The sequence below is a fragment of the Benincasa hispida genome, unplaced genomic scaffold, assembly GCF_009727055.1.
Source record: "Benincasa hispida cultivar B227 unplaced genomic scaffold, ASM972705v1 Contig1082, whole genome shotgun sequence".
Classification (NCBI taxonomy): Eukaryota; Viridiplantae; Streptophyta; class Magnoliopsida; order Cucurbitales; family Cucurbitaceae; genus Benincasa; species Benincasa hispida.
In genome coordinates, this window is record NW_024063631.1 from 2,963 (window position 1) to 8,577 (window position 5,615).

General features: G+C 34.3%; 1 long non-coding RNA gene across 2 annotated transcripts in view; it reads right to left on the reverse strand.

Moving 5' to 3' along the window:
- LOC120068811 overlaps positions 1–624 on the reverse strand; it is a 3,452-nt gene extending 2,828 nt beyond the window's left edge. For both annotated transcript variants that reach the window (XR_005479364.1, XR_005479363.1), the window contains exons 1-2: positions 297–624; positions 143–212 (exon numbers count right to left, since the gene is read on the reverse strand). This is a non-coding gene — a long non-coding RNA (uncharacterized LOC120068811). The remainder of the gene's footprint in view (positions 1–142; positions 213–296) is intronic.
- Positions 625–5,615: the final 4,991 nt, after the last annotated feature.

A 5,615-nucleotide genomic window follows, 5' to 3' on the forward strand; every position in this document is an offset into this window, starting at 1 on the left:
AAACATATTCAAGCCTAAAATTCAAATCATTCAAATATCAAACATACACAAACATATTTCTCAAACATATTATTTACTAATTTCAAGCATACTTTTCAAAAATATCAAACGGCCAAACAAGAGAATGAAAGGAAATTTTTACTGGTACGGGCTTGAACTTTAAAGTCTTGAAAGTTGAACGGATAGATCTTGCCTCTCGAAATAGCACAAATCTGTTTTTTTTCAAAAGAAAAACAACATAGAAGTTAGAACAGTCAAAATATATAAAAACAACACGGACGACGTCGAATGTTTACCTGAAATGGCTGAGGGTGAGTTGAGAAAACACAGAAGTGTTTCAGCTTTACGCTCAGTTGGACGCAGACTCAGAGGCTCAGCTGGACGGGAGCAGTAGAAGTGTTTCAGCGAATCACGACTCGGTTGGACGCTGGTGATTAATCAGCTAGACGAGAGCTCTTCAATCTTCACGAATCACGACGATGCTCAAAGTGTTTCAGCGAATCAGTTGGACGCTGGTGGAGCTGGAGCAGTGGAGCCGGGAGCAGATAGAGCAGAGGGAGGCTGCTGGTGTTGATTTACGATTTTGGAATTAGGGATTTTGGGGTTGAGTAGCAGTAAAAGCCAAAAGGATTTAATATTTTGGAAAAAGGAAGGAAGAGAGGAAAATATTTTTGATTTTTTTTTTAAAAAAAATATTTAAATTTGGGCCTTTTTCATTTTGGGTCTTTTTATATATTTTTATAATAAGTTTATAAAATTTATATATATATAAATTCGGGGTCGGGGCGGGATACTGTCCCCGTCCTCGTCCCGTCCCCGGATGGGGCCCCGAATAAATTCCCCGGTTTGACCCCATCCTCAGTCAAACCGGGGAATCCTCAACCCGAACGAGGGGACCCGCCCTCACGGTTTTTTTGCCAACCCTAGCAGCCGCAATAAAACCATATATGTTTGAAATTAAAAACAAATTGTATAAATACACCTAAATCCAACGTCCATCCATCTGCAAGCTCAGATCCATTAACCAGATCTACCAGATATATATGGATTATTTGAATTAAACTCACATATATCCAACAACCAGATTGAGATCCATTGTGGACATTCATCTCAGTTTCAAACCTTAGATCTGACTTTATTGTGTTATGCCTAGATTCCTCGTCCATTCATGGAGCTCTCTAACCTCAGATCTAACACCACCTATTAGATCTAGTGTCGTCCAACCAAGATCTAACATTGATCACCCATGTCCATTGTAGACATCCATTCATGGACCTTTGTAACCTCAAACCCTACTTCGTCCATTTGTTGCAAGCTTTCGTGAATAGAAAAAGCTTGAGCAATAGTTGTGTAAGTGAATAGCGGAGATTAATGAGACATTTCCAAGTGAGAGCGAGACATTTCCAAAATGTTGTGATAGACAAAGTTGGTAAAGTTGTGTAAGTAATAGCGAGATTAACAAAAGTGAGATCAAACAGGAGCCGAGACATTATGAAAAAAAGATTTGTGAATGTTAAAAGAGAAAAAAATATATATTTGATATTGACAAAGTCCGACTAATTTATTGAGGATTATAAGTGGCAATACAAAATCAACCTTGATTTGACCATTTGAATATTTGGAATTTAAATTCAATAGGTCGCCCCAGACGTGAGTTAGTTCAACTGTAGTTTTGTCGATTATGCCCCATAATTCCCACATCTACCAATTTTATTTGTCACCGGTGTTTCTCTTTTTGATGGTATTTTTGTAACTCTTCATGCCCAACCATGCATCATCTTCTAGCAGGTGCATATAGCTTTTCCAATATATCCGAGGACTCTTCCTTCAGATATGTGAACCAAGTGAAATTTACGGGGCTCTGCATTAAGCAGCATAAGGGAGTCCAACTCTAAAATGGACTGTATATAATCCTCGGATGGGGATGTTTTCATTCTCGCAACACACACATATTGCATGCGAACATGGAGATACCGAGTCGGAGTCAAATTCTTGCACGTGCATTCTCTTGTAGGAGGTTTCACATATGTCCCAAATACAATTTTCCCGCACATGAAATCCTAGAACAATCAATCGGCTCAACTTGATATCGTCGCCCTTGTACACTCCTTGCTATTATCAAGTTTTTACAATAGTCCAGGTGTGACATCGTTCAAGATGCCCAATAAATTTCTCCGCTCATAAAACTATGTTGGACAGGCTCGAAGCTGTCAATAAGCAAAATTATGGGCAGTTGATTTAGATCATGAAGACATGGAATTCTAATCTATTGATCTCTCATTAACAAACACTTTACAAGGTTTACATGCACTCATAAAGGACACAGTCCCTAAGAATTCAAATCCCTACGACTCTCTCATTATCAAACACAGAAAGGATCAATGTTTAAAACAATGAAAATCAAAAAATTCAATCTGCTAATCTCTCATTATCAACTACAAGGATCACACTTTTCAAAGAATACCACAAATCATAAAATTCAGATCCTGTTGATCTCTATTACAACCATTGAAAGGGATCACACTCCTTCTGAAGGACCACAATCATTGAAGTAAGTCATCCTGATCTCTTCATGCTAAGATAGGGTCCACTACATTGAGTTTCTTTTTTCCAAGTCCCATGCATGAATGTTATCATTGTTTATTGAATATGTTGATGGTTGAGTGTTCATAAACAATGGAATGTCACCCTTTCTCAATTAAGCTCATATGATACTCGATTGTCTGTCTACCCCTGTACCATTATAACTCATATTCACATTTTTTCATGGTTCGATTTTAGCATTACATATAGTCGAACTCTATAAGATCTCTTGGAAAAGAAGGAAGCGAACATCACCGTCATTCCGTCGTGTACTATGGAGGGGCCTTCATAATTAAGCTTATATTTAACTATCATAACAACATCAAACTCTGAGCAACTTACATTTGAAACCTAATAAATGTGAGCTTTAAGTTCATACTTCAATGTAATAGGCATAATAATTTATGTTAGCTTGCCTCCAACATAATAAATTTTGGTTCTCATCCCAATCACCTCCGTATCGAATTAGTAGATATTTTCTGTCATCCTACAAAGCAAGAGAACATTTTTTATTAAGTAGATGAATGTTGTCTATTACATATGGATATCTCTCACTGCCATTCTCCATTGCTCTCGCTCATGACTCTCGTTGTCACCTCTCGCTGTCACTGCTCTCTCTCTCTCTCACCTAGGTCGTTTCGCTCTCTCTCTCCATCTTTCTCGTTGTCGCTCTTTCCACACCCCTTTTGTTATGCTACTTACATACTTTTTTGAGACAAATGAAACCACGTTCAAGAAAAGTTTGTTCGTTCTGAAAAACTTAATTTGGTTCGAAAACTCGTTAAATGAAGTTTAGATTTTAAAGAATTCACCATTACATGTTTGTTTGTTGTTAACGATTTTAATTTGTAAATAGATGATTCCACGAAAATTGGTGAAATCAATCATACATGACAAAAAATCAACATCATGATGGAAGATAGACAGACAGGGAGAGCAAGAACATGTAGCGAGAGCAAGACAATTATCAAGGGTAATTATTGTAATCTTATATCGTCATGACATCAACAGAAGGTCAATTGACAGTTTTTTAAAAAAAATCGGGTCATTTGGCATTATGGGCTTAGATATTAGGTCCATTGGCCCAAAATTTTCTAATTTAGGAGCCAATTTTTTAGGCCATTTTCAAGAAGGAGAAAAAAAATTGTATTGAATTAAAAAATAATATTATACAAACAACTTGAGATTTTAATTTTTTAGAAGACTAAAATTTGATTTTTAACTTAGTGGATCCTTAATTTATAGAGAAATTATTTTAAATGATAAAACTCTTGAAAATATTTATAAATTTGGTAAATATCACAATTATATGTAATATGTAATAGATTGACTATTATCTATGTCTATCATAATATAGATAGATAGACAATGAAATTTTTGAAATATTTTGATTCATTTTGTTATATTTGAAAACAGAAACATCTAATTTAAATCTTTATCTATCTATATTATACTATTAAAGAATTTGAAGATACTTTTGATTTTACTATTGTTTGAGGTCATTTCACATTAGATTATTAAATAAATCTCATTATAAATTATCATTACGTCTAATCATTAAATAATCTCATTTTTTTAAATAATTAAATAATTTTGAATATTTTGCTTTATTTTTTAATAAGCTCTATGCCATATTCGTTTTTTTTTCTTTTTATGGTTAAGATCATGTGGTTTTTTTTTCTTTTCGTCGAGCTTCTAAGTGTTTTTTTTTTCAAACTCTAAAGTAGACATCACCTTCATTTTCCAACTATTTCTAATCTTTTTTTGTATTTTTCTTTAAAATTAAAGTTTATAAATTAATAGATAATCAAATCATCCACTCTAAATATCAAATATATATTTTTTAATATATAAGCACAATTTTTCTAGAGATTTCTATATAGAAGACTTAAATATAGGCTCAAATTAAACAATGTCTTTTCACATCTTATTTTTGTAAAAATGACCTACTAGCTTCAACTTTTCAAAAATATTAGTAACCTTTTACTATTTAAGCCTTGTCCACATTTAAAAAATAAATAAATAAATTCTTCATATCCCATGCCAAAAATAATTATTTCTCTCCTATCATTAAAAAAAAAAAAAAAATAATCTTCTCCCATCATCAAATAACCCTAAAAAACATCTTCTTCCTTATTTGCCTCCACACTCTTTTCTTCCTTCAGTCCTGTCTTCTTCCTCACTCTCTTTTTCTTCTTCCTTTATTCATGGCTTCTTCAAAATTACAAAATCGTCGTTCTCTCCTTTCAAACGAAAGCAAGGTTTGCAAGTGATCATTTAAACCCAAAAATTGAATCGATTATGAAAACCGAACTAAAACTAAACCAAATAATACTTGAACCGGAATTATGCGGTTCGGTGCGGTTTTAGTATAATTTTCAAACTGAATTTAGCGGTTTGGTTCGATTTCAAAACTGAAAACCGAATTGAAACCAAATCGAACTACTTATTTTTAAAATATAAAAATAATATAATAATTATTATTTTATTAGTTAGGGTTTAGATTTAGAACTTTAGAGGGTGAGATCGTGAGGCGTGAGGGTTATCTTGTTACTGGCTGCCCACTACATTGATCTCCATCTCGACGTCTCCTCTTTGCTTTCCTCTTTGTCTCTGATTTCTTCGTCTGACGTTTCCTCATCCATTCATTTCTTGGCTCGTGGTTTAAAGTTTTTCGCTACGTCTCTGCCTATTTTCGTCTCATCTCTCTTCTCTGAGTCTGGCATTCATCTCTCTCAGTCCCAACTCTGATGTAGTGACGTTTCCTCTTCGAACCCTCCATCGGACCACAGGTCGGATCCTTTCGTCAAATTCTATCGCTGAGATATAAGTGAACACCCTTGGTCAAGAAAAGGAAAAGAAAAAAAGAAAAAAAAGCAAAACAGCAAAGTTGAACCAAACCACACCATTCAATTTGGTTGGGTTCAAACCCAACAAGCAATTTGTTTGGTTTAACATAATATTTTTTTAGGTTTGCGGTTTGATTCGGTTTGAGCCCCAAATCGAATTGAACGAAACCATGGACACCCCTA